Source organism: Neoarius graeffei, chromosome 18, assembly GCF_027579695.1.
Source record: "Neoarius graeffei isolate fNeoGra1 chromosome 18, fNeoGra1.pri, whole genome shotgun sequence".
In the NCBI taxonomy this organism is placed as follows: Eukaryota; Metazoa; Chordata; class Actinopteri; order Siluriformes; family Ariidae; genus Neoarius; species Neoarius graeffei.
Window position 1 is genome coordinate 13,645,001 of NC_083586.1, and position 14,591 is coordinate 13,659,591.

Consider the following 14,591-nt stretch of genomic DNA (forward strand, 5'->3'; position numbering starts at 1 on the left):
AAATACTTATTTTCCACCATAATTTGCAAATAAATTCTTTAAAAATCCTACAATGTGATTTCCTGGATTCTTTCCCCCATTCTGTCTCTCATAGTTGAAGTGTACCTATGATGAAAATTACAGGCCTCTCTCATCTTTTTAAGTGGGAGAACTTGCACAATTGGTGACTGACTAAATACTTTTTTGCCCCACTGTACATCCGTAAGTGCCTGCACCTTGACAGGATACTTCCTTCACCTTGATGGATGCAGCAGAGGAGGCAAAGCAGACTGCTTTGAGTGCTCAAGGGCACCTCTTGGAAGAACATCAGCAGATACATGCCAACCTAAACACCAGGACGGCATAGCTTGCTTAACACCTTGAATCCTCCACAAGTCCCATCAAACTTCTCCCATTACCTGAGAAATATGCTGGTGATGCTCTCAGCTGGAAGGGATTTTTGCTTCAGTGCTCAATGTATTTCTCTGCAATCCCCAATATCCGAGATGGACAGAAGATCGCCAAGTTTTTCATTTTTAACTGGACAAGCGCTAAAGTGGGCAAATAGGCGAGCATACATCATATGACCTTTTCCTTAAATTATTCAAGTGGGTTTTTGATCATGAACCCAAGGGAATTTAAGTCAGTGAGAGCTTACTGACCATCACGCAGGGCTCGAGAAGAGTTGTGGAATATGCCTTGGACTTCAGAACTCTCACTGCAGCCAGCGGATGGAATGAGCCAGCTCTAAAGGCAGTTTTTCACCAAGGTCTCCACCCTGAAGTTTTGAGTGAACTAGCATGTAGGGATGAACATCTCACGTTGGACTCCCTAATTGATCTGGCAATCCAGCTTGACCATTTACTCTCCAACCAACCATCCCTTAAGGAGGAAATGAAGCCAGCTCCAACCACTGATGCACCAACACCTATGGAGGTCTCTCAAATCTGTTTGAAGTGCTCCAAACGAGAAAGGAGGAAACAGTGGTTTGTGTTTCTACTGCTGGAGTCCCAGTCATCATATTGCTCAGTGCCCAGTTCACCCATCATGTACCAGCTCAGCCGAAGCCACATCTGACCCAGTGAGTCCAGTGATATCTTTTCAAGCCCAATCTTTCAAAGTACCTGAATTACTAAAGCTGTCCTCCTTGACCCACATGTTTCTTCATTTGTTGACTCAGGGGCAGAGGGGAATTTCATCGACAGCTCTATCATCCAGAAGTTTAGTTTGCCTACAAACACTCTGCAGAGCCCACTCGGCATACAATCAATGGAGGCCCAATAGGGGATGGTCTCGTCACCACTCGAATTGCTCTTGTGCACATTCAGGTGGGAGGCCCTTCACTCAGGGCCTCTCATTCTTGGTAACCTCCACCGCTCATCACGACATCATTCTGGGCTATCCCTGGCTGCAACTTCACGACCTGTTAATCTCCTGGCAAAATAAGGAGATCCTCCAGTGGTCACCCACGTGCTTTCAGAATTGTCTCCTGCATCCCCAGTTAAAGTTCTCCTCTACATCTGTAGAAAGTCCACAGCCTGACTCTTTAGAGAACATTCCCGAGTGTTACCTGGACTTAAGGGAAGTCTTCAGTAAAGGTAAGGCTTGTGGCCTACCCCCTCACCACTCATACGACTGTGATATTGATCTCCTACCAGGTACTTCCCCACCACGCAGTCGTATATATCCTCTGTCTCAGACCGAACAAGCGGCAATGGAGGAGTATATACAGGAGGTCCTCAAGCAGGGGTACAAATGCCTGTCCACGTCACCAGCTTCTACAGGATTCTTCTTTGTGGAGAAGAAAAGGGGGAGGTCTTCGACCATGCATAGACTATAGAGGCCTCAACTAAATCTCAGTAAATTACCCCATCCTCTTCCATTCATACCCTTGGCTTTGGAACAGTTAGTCAAGTCAAGTCATTTTATTTATATAGCACATTTAAATACAACAAAGTTGGCCCCATAGTCAGCTGGGATAGGCTCCAGCTTGCCTGCGACCCTGGAGAACAGGATAAAGCGGCTAGAGATAATGAGATGAGAAAGTTGGCCCCAAAGTGCTTCACAACATAAAACAAGATTTGGAACAACATTTACAGGGAAACAGAATAAATAAAGAAATTGGACTAAATTAAAACCCAAGCTAGCAAAAAAAAAGGTGTAAAAAATAGCATAAATGTGTAAAATATAAGGATAAATAAACAAAATTTATAAAATTAAAATAATTAAAAGGGGTAGACTTGACATCACTAATTAAAATTGAAAATAAAATCAAAATTAAAAAATGAAAATAGAAATGGAGCTAATATTGGTTTTAGCTTTCTAATATTTCTCAAATGCAGTGTTTCCCACAGACCAGGTAGCAATTTGTGGTGCTCCACTGTGCCGATAAGGGAATCATGCGCGGTGGTGTCGTGGCGGTCGGTGGAGTCGGTCATTGGGGTGTATGCAAAGTGTTTACAGCGGGCGGTGTTCAAACACACAGCATTTTTCTTCAGAGTCACCTGGTGGGACTATTTTAAAGCTACAAGAAGCATTTGAGATTATTCAGTTCAATCTAAGTTCTTTTAAGTTCTTTAAGAGAAGACAGCTAAAACAATTTTTACCAGAACCTTTACCAGAACAAACAAAAAGACATTGTTCTTTCTTCATGTTTGGTATTAACATATTAATTCCTGAAATAGGAAATTCACACAAACATTTTTTTCTTTTCCCATCCAATATCTGGCACAAAAACAACTTCCCCCTCATATATTATTTGCCTACTGCTATGGAACACCCTTTCATAAGCCTATTTAGATCTGAAAACTTATGCCTTATAGAACAACCCATTTCTTCATTCAATATCAAAATACAAAAATAATTTCCAGTCATACTTATACCATAGCCATTCTGTCATCTTTGTCAAATGTGTATTTGTACAGTAATTTCCAATGGAATCAAGTGCAACCAAGGTCGTAAAACAAACAAAGACATTTTTTTCTTTCTCTCTTTGTACAAATCTAACTAGATGTTTGGTAATAGGCTAATGTATTAATTCCTGTAATGGGAAATTCACACAACCACAAACGTTTTCTTCTTTTCACATCCAATATCTGGCACACAAAAAAAAATCACTATATTTGGATATCCAAATATAGTGAATTTATTTATTTTGTTAACGGCGCGCGCGCCGGAGCTCGTTAGGCGCGCAGGACTGACACTGTTCTGTGCAAGCGCAACACAATCGCACTAGAAAGCGTGTTCAAGCTGCCAGTGTAGCTGCAGTCTTTTTAGTTGCGGATTACGAGTATTTCCACTTTCATCTCTATGTGATACACAAGTTTTAATCGGCAGAAAATCGGCATATTTTAATTTTGACCGGCCAATCGCCAGTCATGGCCGATCACGTGAAAATCGGCCGATTCCAATCGGTGCATCGCTGGTTTTTACCTTAGTTTTTTGCCTTTTTGGTGCCAATCTTTCAATCATTCTTTAGTTGACATTCAAGGAATAAATTGTAAAAAACAAGCTGGAGGTTTTTATTTTAAATATTGAACTCAACACTTACCTCAACCAATACTAAAATGAAATAAATAGTATAATGTAACAAAATAATAATAAAATATCATAATTAGATGTAAGAAACCACTTAAGGTAACACCAAGGCAACTAACAATAATGAAAAAGCATTACCCTAATTGGTGCAGAGCCTGCATGCCCTATCAGAACATTTAATTCTGTGTGGCTTCCTGAAAAAAAAACTCAAGTGCCCTATCATAAGGGAAGTCATTGCTGAAGCGGGATAAATGGGATAATGCAATAAGGCCGGTTCCTTGCGTCAAGCTGCTACTGTATGCATCAAAATTGGTTTATAGCCTGACTCAGTAATGTCCGTTTCCTGTAAGCCAAGAAGGCTATGATAAAGCTCATCACGAGCACGACGTAAGCTACCTTTTAAAATAAAGGGTCGGAGGCGAATCGGGAAGGCTGCGTTATTTTTAATTAGCCTAACAGGCCTACTTGCAGTCCGGGTATATGCGCAACGGCAGGCCTGTGTACACGCCTCTCTATCTCTCGGTCTCTGGGTGTGCGCACGCATGTGAACGAGAAGAAAGAGCACTATGAATGAATGGAACGATACGCAACGGAATTTTTTTTTTCCCCAAAATCACGAGTCTGATTGTGTGGCGATAGGAATCCATTGTGTGGCGCTGCGCCACACAATGGTCTATGTATGGGAAACCCTGAAATGATAACTACCTCTCACCACATTTGCCGCCTGCTTATTAAAACTCAAAGTATTGTCCATAAAAACACTAAGGTTTTTAACCTCACTGTGCAAATATGCAGACAAGGGACCAAGGGTGGGGGTGATACTGGCGGCTGAATTGGAGGGGCCAAAAATGACTACCTCGGTCTTGCTGTCATTCAGGTGAAGGAAGTTTCCTGCCATCCAACGTTTTAATGTCATTCAGGCAGCTAATGAGGCTGTTTGTGGAGTGGGGATCAGGTGAAGCTGACAGGTAAAACTGAGTATCATCTGCATAGCAGTGATGATAAATATTGTGTCTCTTAAAAATTGACCCAAGCAGAAGCATGTATAAAGAAAACAGAAGGGGACCCTTGAGGGATTCCATATTTGATAGGGGTGGAGGAGGAGGAGCAGTTTCCAATCCTGACAGAGAAGTGTCTGTTTGTAAAGGCCCGGTCCCACTGCACTTACGGATGCAAAGAGGATGTAAAACGTAAAAAAATCTTTGCCATCCGTTGGAAAACGCTATGCATCCGTTGTGTACTCATTGCATACGTGCTTCATACGCTCTATCCATCGAGCATCCGTCCACTGTGATTTCATCCGCGCAAAAAGTTTTGAGCTGCACAAAACTTTTAGAACGGATGAACTTTCTGCCGTGTACGATGTAAATCCGCGACATATACGAGCAACAAACGTTCTATGTCCGTTATCATCCGTTAAACGTCTGCTGTATCCTCTCTGCATCCTCTGGGCATCCTCGCAACTCACATCCGCTGCAGCTGAAAACGGAAAGAGGGAGGAAAGATAAGGTACATGAAACGTCTATTCATCGTTAGTAGCACGGAAATAGAAAGGATGTAAGCGTATGCATCTCGTATATAAAGTATTCAAAACGGACAAAGCGTTTATATCTGGGATGTATCTCGTATATTTAGGATGTCTGGAGTATGTCTAGAGTATGTAGAAGGACACCTAGCGGACAATCGATATTTTGTATAAAAAGGGGGAGAAAATCATCTAGTAGTAGAGATGTATCGATGTAGCCGCCAGCACGTCTTTCCGCTTTATGCTGACGGCGTGCGTGCTGCATCCCTTTTTCTCCGCGGAGCAGACGCAATTCATACCGTCGGGGCCAGGCCAATGTGCCCGCATTGACGCGGCAAGCACGCAGTATAGACGCGGTACGTACCGCATCTGTTTTGAACTGAGCTGCAATGTACCCAAATGACCACCAGGTAGCACTTGGGAGCACTCGCCCCAGATAGCAAAATCCTCCAGCCCCCCTCTACTCGCGGGGTAGCCTATTTGCATATGAATAGCAGCGAAACTGCTGCATCAATGGGTAGCCTATTTGCATATGAATAGCAGCGAAACCGCACGTGGTCCGAGAATTGCCTGGCTTGCCTCGAATTTCCTCACTCAGTATTGGATGAAAACACTACTTTTAAACCAAAGAAATCACTCGTGATTGGTTGGCAGATGCCACTAGGCCTAGGCTATTGGTTACCCTGGGTCATCATAACCACAACCTATATATATATATATATATATATATATATATATATCTGTTGTGGTTATGATTAGCTATGATGCTGTATATTCATGTCATTGTTATCCTATCAATGACACACATTTATTGAGGAAGGAAAATTTGCAAGGAACGTTGTATCAAACAAGAGCTTTATTTTCAAAATCAGAGTAAGTACAAGACGTTAAAAAATAAACAAAATGGCACCATTCAGTCAAAGACAAACAGTAGTTGCCTATACATTCTCTAGTGCAAGAGAGATGTGCAGGATACAAAACTAAACAAAAGCAAATAAGCACCGTATTTTAGTCCTACAGCTCCATGAAGTGCATGCTTGCGGTCTCTGAGCTGTGGGGAGCAGGCGGCATTGGACCGACATGCAGTCGTCTGTGGTGGGTTGCCCTGTACTTTGGATCTGCCTCAAGCCTTGATTGCAGTGTAGCACATATGGCCCTTTTCCACTACCCTTTTTCAGCTCACTTCAGCTCGCTTCAGCCCGACACGGCTCGCGTTTCGACTACCTTAAAACAGCACAACTCAGCTCGCTTCAGCCCTGCTTAGCCCCCAAAACTCGCACGGTTTTGGAGTGGGGCTGAAGCGAGCCAAACCGAGCTGAGTGAGGCTGGGGGCGTGAGCAGACTGATTGGTGCACTGATTGGTGAGGAGGAGTGTCCTCACACGCCCCACGAGCACGCTGAGATCTGTAAACCCGGAAGAAGGAGAATTACGAATTATGAGAATTTCTGAAGCCTTATGCGCTTCGTCTCATCTATATACGCTCTTGCCAGTATCTGTTGGCGTTGTCGGTGACAACAAGCCACAGCACCAAGACCAGCAACACTAACGACACCATGTCCTCCATGTTTATTGTTTACTATCCGGGCTGTGAGACTACCGCTTAAAAGATCACTGATGTCACTGTTTGGGCCACTTAACGACATCACGTGACGTCCACCCACTTTCACTAACTCCACCCAATGTGTCCACCCACTTCCAGCCAGCACGGTTCAGCGCGGTTGTAGTCGAAATGCAACTCCAACAGCCCCGCTCAGCTCGACTCAGCCCAACTCAGCACGGCACAGCCGCGTTTGTAGTGGAAAAGCGGCAATAGTTCGCTGAGCTCCAGGTTACGGGACGGCGGAGGCTTAACGATCCACCCAGACACCCCATCCACCACCCCATTTTCCTCATCCGACATCAGGTCTACGGTAGCACACTGCCATACATCCATCTCGTCCATAGCAAGGACACCTCGTCTCGCGTCAAACAGCTGTAAAAACGATCGATAAAGAGAATAAGTACTGAGCAATGCACTGCGTATGGACACAACACATGAAAAACACTGAAAAAAAAAGTCACATTGACCAAAACTGAAAAATCTTACCCTCTTTCTTCTGGAGCGACTACGAGCCGGCTACTTCATTGCTTCTGCCTGCAACGAAAGATCAGGCTGCTGGTACCTGTAGCTCCTGCGTAAGGTTTCGTAATACGTCTTGCAGGCAGCTAGAAAAACAAATGAGAGTACGATTAACAACGTAGCAGTAGGCTAAGCTTAATAAGGGAAAGGAAGAAGGGAAGTGTAGACAGCAGAGAAAGGACAGTATAGGCTACCATAATATTTAGTGAAATAGTTGTTACTTACACACAATGTTGTCTTTGTCAGCATCATGAAGATTTGGATTTGTCGACAAAGCCCGCACTAAATAGCTTGTCACGGCTTCGTTATGAGGCAAAGTTAGTCTGTGAAAACAAGATGGCTACAGTTAGGATCAGGCTAGGATCTGCATCTATTAACGTATCTCATACAGAATGAAAGCATATTCTTTAAATCTTACCCTTGCGCCGGCTCGTATCGCCTAGTGTTTGTCTCCGAGTTGTGAAGACGGCGTACTGTTTCCTGTGAAAAGAACAAAACGTTTTTAAGTCACTTGTCCCTCATAGCTAGCTACTGGCTACTTTTAGCTTGGGCTAGCTGCTATGCTTACTTTTAGGCTATTTAGCTTAGCTAGCAGACACCGGACAAATTCTTACCGCAATCATGGGACTCTGCACCCGTCTTTTCTTCCTGGAGTTTGCGTTTTCCTCAAAGTTACGTCCCTCCAAAGCAGTCAATCTGTCTTCCACGGTGTTGAATCTGTCGTCCATAGAGTTGAATCTGTCAGTTACGAACGTAGTCAGCTTTGCAATCTGACGAGACAACCCACTGAGAGCAGACAGCAGTTTTCTCTCATCGGTCTGCGGACTTCCCGACACAGGTCCATCGCGTCCAGACACAGGAGTCGACGGAGAGTAGAACGCGAGGCGCCGTCCAGCCATTGAAGATCACCAAGCAGCAAAAATCCCAGAAACCAAGAGAAAGTTCCGGAGCACATGAAAACTACGGTACCTGGTAAGCTACGGTACACCTGTTTATACTGTATGAGCCATGCCCATGACCGCCTGGTCCTGGTCCAATCACATGCGAGGTTATTGTTATATGGTACATGCTCGCATGTTTGTGATATACCGGTAAACCATTTTGGATATTTTTGAATATAGAAGTATGAAGTTCCTGCTTACTGACTGAATTAAACAATTCAATTATAAGTAATTTCAAGATTCCCCTGAAATAAACACAGAGGCCACAGATTAGGCTTCTTTTAACAGCAGTTTGAGATGCATACGATTTTTTTTAAACTATAGTTTCACAATCTTTTCATACTCAAATGGTCATGTTAACGATAGCCTATTCACAGTGTTCAAACTATGCCGATATTTTCGGGGGGGTCCCTTTTTTTCCCTTGGGGGGGTGGGGTGCTTGTGCTTGTCTCAGAGTGCGGATCTCCAAACACATGAGAAGCCCATCTTACGCACATATCACGCGGACTCCACACCTCCACACACGCATCGCGTCTGAAGTCATAACTCATCAGGGGAAATCATGTCCGCATTGGCATGTTCAAAAAACAACCTCGCATCAACAATGATATCAATGGGAACATTACCAATGGTAACAATGGGAAAATTCTGGGGATACAAACTAGTAGAAAGGAAGTGTGTTGGCACTGTTGGCACACTTCCTTTCTACTAGTTTGTCCCCCCAACCTGGCAGCAGCAATCGTTGTCATATCGGTTTATTTTATCTTTGATGTGAACACAACACTTCGGATATGCAAATGCTTCCCGTTACACACGATTGCTATGTCAATAAACATCATTTTGCCAATATTTTAGAGACCCCCCCCAACATTTCCCAAATCATGTTTTCAAGGGATCTCATGTCTGTTTCAGGGGATCTCGGATCCCCCGAGTACCCCCGTAGTTCGAACAGTGCCTATTCACTCTGCCATGGACATATTCATGCACTGACTGTGGTCATTTGACTGGTCTCATACTAAAATGGCCATGCTAATGATGGCCTATTCACTCTGACATGGACATATTCATGCACTGAGTATGGTCGTTTGAGGTGTCGAATGTGTGCATTTGCATGCATTGTAATTTATTGCATGGATATGAATTTAAATGTGTTTTACATTTGCATAGGATGAGTATGTGACTGAAGAGGGGGAAAGCCTTGCTGAGGAGCAGAGTGAAGCCTGTCCAGACATACAAGATGGAGAGGGGCATGGAAGTGATCAGTCCAGAAGTGAAAAACCAGAAGACTTGATGAAATTTCTGGCCATGATGCTTTTGTCATGGCAATCAGCCTTCAAGATTTCTGATAACGCCATCACATCGCTTCTTCTGTGCATCAAACAGTTTGTGTGGATACTTGGAAATGTTCTCTGTGTTAATTCCCTCACTGCCTTTTCCAACAATATTCCAGCAATATATAGGTTTTGTACTGTTGCCATTATTGATGGACATATACCCTTGGCTGCTACTTTCACAGTACACTGTTGAAACACATTATTGTTGCATTCATGTCTTTGTTATTTTTAGTACTAGTAAAAAGTTTTTCATCTCACTGTGTACTATGTATGGCTTAAACCTTCTTGACTTGACTTGTGTGCAGCAACTCAGTTTTAAAAAGCTTACAATTCTTACAATTAAATTAATACCTTTTAGTAAAATGTTACCTGGGAACTCCCCCTGCTATCCTGATTTGCATTTGTATAGCCTTCCCTAGGCTTAGGGGAAGGGGGGTCATGGGGGACAACTGCCAAAGCAAGTTACACGTCCATTTCCGACAATTCACAGCAGTTTTCAGTGTTGCCTGCAAATTGCTGTAAATTGTCATAAACCTGAAATTCCACAGAAATCTACAGTCCCGTTTGCTCCCGTAAATCCCACTTTTCATGCAGTGTCATTTCTGCCGCGCATTAAGCTGGAATGCTGAGAAATTAAATGAAACGTCACTGCATGATAACTAGGCTATGTGTTTAAATTCCACTTGTGCAAAAATGCTCAGCCTTCGTCCCAACAGTTTAGTAGCCTCTCTTAACTTTTGTCATTAGATGCGTAAAATAGTGTAAATTATAAACCAAGTTTCACTAGTTCGCCCTTGAGTGCTTGGTGTACAGTAAGCATGTTTGGCATGTCAGCTGGCCTCGGTACCTGGATGCTTTCAGCGGAGATCATACGGGATGAGATCCACTTCACACACCCCCTATAGAGGAATTGCAGCTGGGTGCTCTAGTGAAATGGAGGAGAAGGGGGAGGTGGTGGGACAATTCGAGAAGCCTTCGCGCATGACAGGTGAAAGGAGCAGGAGGGATTAAATCTCCGTGAAGGCGGGAGCAGGTAATGACAGCTGTCAATCACTCCGCAGGCTTCCTCCCGAACTACGTTTATACAAACAACATTTATTTTAAATACCGAAATCATGCACAGCCACTTCACCTCTCTAACTTAAATCCTGGAAGTGTGCTAGAGAATACTGTGCAGTTTAATGATCTTGTTATCAGCTGAATCAGCATGCGCTAGAATATTAATGTTATAAATTAAGTTGGGATATTTATTAATAACTAACATAACCAGACGAACTGTCTTCACCTACAAAACAACAGCAGTGTCTGTACAAAAAATTAAGTGACGGGACATGCCAAACAAACTGTGCAATTGCAATTTTTTTTTTAACAGCTGCATGGAGGAAAGGAGGTGAGAGGAGAAATTGGCGCATCTGCTCAAGTTTGTGGCGTGCAATTATCAACTCGTATGCGTTCAATTGTCTCTGTTATTAGTTAGCAATAGAGGTAATTTGCTATCACCAAATCGCCGATTATCAACGAAAGAAGAGGGAGAGATGGCGGGCGCACATGTTTTGGCGGCCACTGACAAAGCCTACTTCAGTGTTATGCTGCCCCCATGGCTGCAAGTTGTAACTGCACCCTTACCGCAGCTTACCGCGAGGGCCCCTACCGTTCTGCGGCAGACAGGCGAGCATTCTGAGTATGTCACTAGCGGTACCCCCCGCATGCGCAGTGAATGGTCTGCATCCGATATACATCCGCGCAACATCCCCTTTGTTTCCGTTAGGCATACGTGATGCATCCCCTTCATCCGCTATGCATCTGCTCTTTCTGCTATGCGTCCGCTTCTTAGTTATCACCGGTAACCCCTTCAGAGCTGTCATCCACTTCCATCCGCTTTCATCCGCTAGGCTTCTTATGAACATGCGTTTAACATCCCCGCTATATACTACCCACGTCCATTCTTTTCCGTTCTGTTTTCGCAAATTTTCGCCAATTTTGTCCATTTCTGGAGCGGATGAAAACGGATAGAGCCACCCCCGAAATTTTGCTCATCCGCTGTGTCCTTTTTGCATACGTTTTGTGTCCATCGGCCAGTGGGACCAGGCCTTTAGGTAGGAGTGGAACCATTTTAGTACCTGCCCCTTCAAACCAACATCTTCCTCTAATCTTTTAAAAAGAATATCATGGTCAATTGTGTCAAAAGCTGCAATTAAATCAAGCATTACTAAAATAGCACAAGACCCAGAGTCAATAGTGAGAAGGATGTCATTGTGTACTTTTAAAAGAGCAGATTCTGTGCTGTGCCAGACTGAAATTTATCATAAATATTGAATCTTTTCAAATAAGAGGAAATCTGGTTAAAAACAACTTTTTCTAGAATCTTTGACATGAAAGGCAGCTTAGAGATGGGTCTATAATTTGAGGTTGTCAGAGTCAAGTGAGGGTTTCTTGAGGAGTGGCTGTACAATGGCATGTTTAAAACTCAAGGGGACACTGCCACTCATTAGGGAGCTGTTGATGAGGGCCAAGACAATGGGACAAAGGATAGAGAAAGCCTCCTTAAAGAGACGTGATGGCAGGATGTCCAGAGGGCAGCAAGTAGGCTTCATGTTTTGAACCACTTCTGTTAGCTTTGAGCATGATGCTAGCTGAAAATGTTGGAAATGGGAGGTGATGACACGAGAATCTGAGGGGTCTGATAGTGGGGGAATGATACTGGCTCTTATCTGATCAATTTTGTTGGTGAAAAAGGTTGAGAAGCGCTCAAGATTCATTAGATGGGGTAAATGTGCCAGCAGTGGTAACAGGATTTAAAATTGAATTTATGGTGTTGAACAGCACTTTAGGTTGGTGGGCATTTGTAGAAATTAAATCTGAATAATACTGTTCTTTGGCCTTCCTAACAGTACATTGATACATTTTTAAATTATCCCTGAACAACTCATAAGACACTTGCAGCTTGTCTTTTTTTTCCACTTTCGCTCCGCCCTCCTACAGGCTTGTCTTGAGGAACGGGTGGAGTCATTTAGCCAAGGGGTGCGCACAAAAGTAAGGTTGGGCCATCTAGGTTTTAAAGGTGCTACAGAGTCTAGAGTGACAGAGCAGGAGGCATTAAACAGGGAGAGTAGCTCCTCTGTATCATTACAGGAAGAGAGGACAGAAGAAATGTGCTGAGCTTGTGAGACCATGAAAGTGTTAGAGAAATGTAAGGCTGTGGCAGAGTTTATGCGCCTGGTCAGAGAGGGGGGGCAGTGGAGGGCTTGGACTAAGGTGGGGTAAAGAGGAATCAAACACGATCAAGGAGTGGTCAGAGACTCCCGTGTCAACCATTTCAAGACCAGCCACAGAGAGGCCAGAGGATAGGATAAGATCTAAAGTGTGGCCCTTATAATGTGTTGGACCAGAGACAGATTGACAGAGACTGAGTCAATTAAGTTTACAAATTCTTTAACCATGGGTTTGGTTGGGCAACAAACATGTATATTAAAATCACCTAATATTAAGAGTTTATCAGATTGGGAGGCCAAAGTCGATAAGAGGTCTGAGAACTCTTGAATAAAACAGGCTGTTGGTTTTAGGAGGTCTGTAGACAAGAGCACATAATATAGGAACTGAGACATGGATTTTGAGAACTTGAACTTCAAAAGAGGAGTAAGTATCAATGGGCACAGATTTACAATTAAGGCAAGTTTTAAAAATGATGGCTATACCACCCCCACGGCCAGTCAATCTAGGTGAGTTCAGGAAGCTGCAGTGGGAGGGACAGAGGTCTCCAAAAGGAGAGATGTCACCAGCGGCTAGCCAAATCTCTGTTAAAAATAAGTCTAGCATACAAGACGACATAATGTCATTTAAAATAAATGTCTTGTTTGATAGAGACCTAGCATTTGAACAGAGCGAATCTGGCGTTAAAGGAGTCCAATCATTGTGTAGTTGCTGCCAGTAAAATCCTGTGGAATGTCCGGGAACGCAGGTTTTTAACGTCGGCTCCACCATGGAATGCTCTGTTTACAGGGAGGGAGTGTGGCAACCAGTGGACAGGGATATAGTTAGTGGGAGGCAGAGGAGCAGGGAAGTGGCTCAACGGTAATGTTGTAAGGTTTCCATAATTTACACCTCCCTTTCTGAATACTGTAGACGAAGGACAAGTTGACGTTGTGGATATTCGGATGGGGAGGACACCTGAAGATTCTGTATAAGGGCAATTCCATGTAAATGTCAACCTCACCATGCAAAAATAAAGCAACATGTAATACATCAAAACCACTCCCAGAGATATCACCTAGGCCTGTATTTTACAGATGTGAATAAGTTGAACCAATTTGTAACCAACCTAATATGTCACTGTCAGTCTTTCTTTCTTATAATGTAAAACCCAAGCTAAAATCAACTTTGATCATGTACAATTCTATATTATTGCCACAAGCCACAGAAATGTATGCTAAAATCCACAAAACAGCAAAACAATAGCCTTCCTAAATATTATTTAAAAACTTTGATAGTTTTAGCTGATAGAGAGTTTTTCAAAGGGTTATGGTGGTTAAATTGCTGATTTTCTAAACATATGCCATGTCTATTTCAGACGCGTCACATCCATAACGGAATTTCGTCACATCCATAACGCTGACTTTTCCTTCTGAAACTCTGCATGAAATACAAAATATTTTAAACAAAGATTTTTTAATATTCACCTTGGACCCCTCTATCAAATGGATATCTCCATTTCGACATTAGGTTTACAATTTCACAGAGTTTGATAAAAATGTACAGTCACCCAAGAAAAGTGATACTTTTTCTGTCACATCCATAACGCATCTTTTATTGGCATTTTCTGGCATGCCCTAGATGTACTATGGGAATTGTTCTTGTTCTATCACTTCTCCAGTATGGTACAGCCTTAAAATATGCAACACCTGTTTAAATACTGGGAGACAATAAAACATGCACTGGGTCATTTGTTGCCATTTTGAGTTCAAGTGTCACGTCCATAACGCTGGAATTGCTCAGAACAGACTTTGCGACGAGAACCTCTGTGTATGTAGCGAGTGATGGAAAGGTCGACGCACAGGCTGTAAACATCCACATTTAGACGGAGGGATGATGAGTTCATTTTTAGCAGTTCGGCTGGCATATACGATAAGCCCGTGCCCACGCATTGGGTTAGGGAACA

At 43.2% G+C, this 14,591-nt stretch overlaps 1 long non-coding RNA gene across 1 annotated transcript; it reads right to left on the minus strand.

Annotated features, from left to right (window-relative positions):
- Positions 1-6,881: 6,881 nt before the first annotated feature.
- On the minus strand, positions 6,882-7,821 carry LOC132866604 (uncharacterized). Its single transcript, XR_009650599.1, has 5 exons — positions 7,776-7,821; positions 7,580-7,641; positions 7,387-7,484; positions 7,129-7,247; positions 6,882-7,014 (listed from the first exon to the last, which is right to left on the minus strand). It is a non-coding gene; the product is annotated as an uncharacterized LOC132866604 (long non-coding RNA).
- Positions 7,822-14,591: the final 6,770 nt, after the last annotated feature.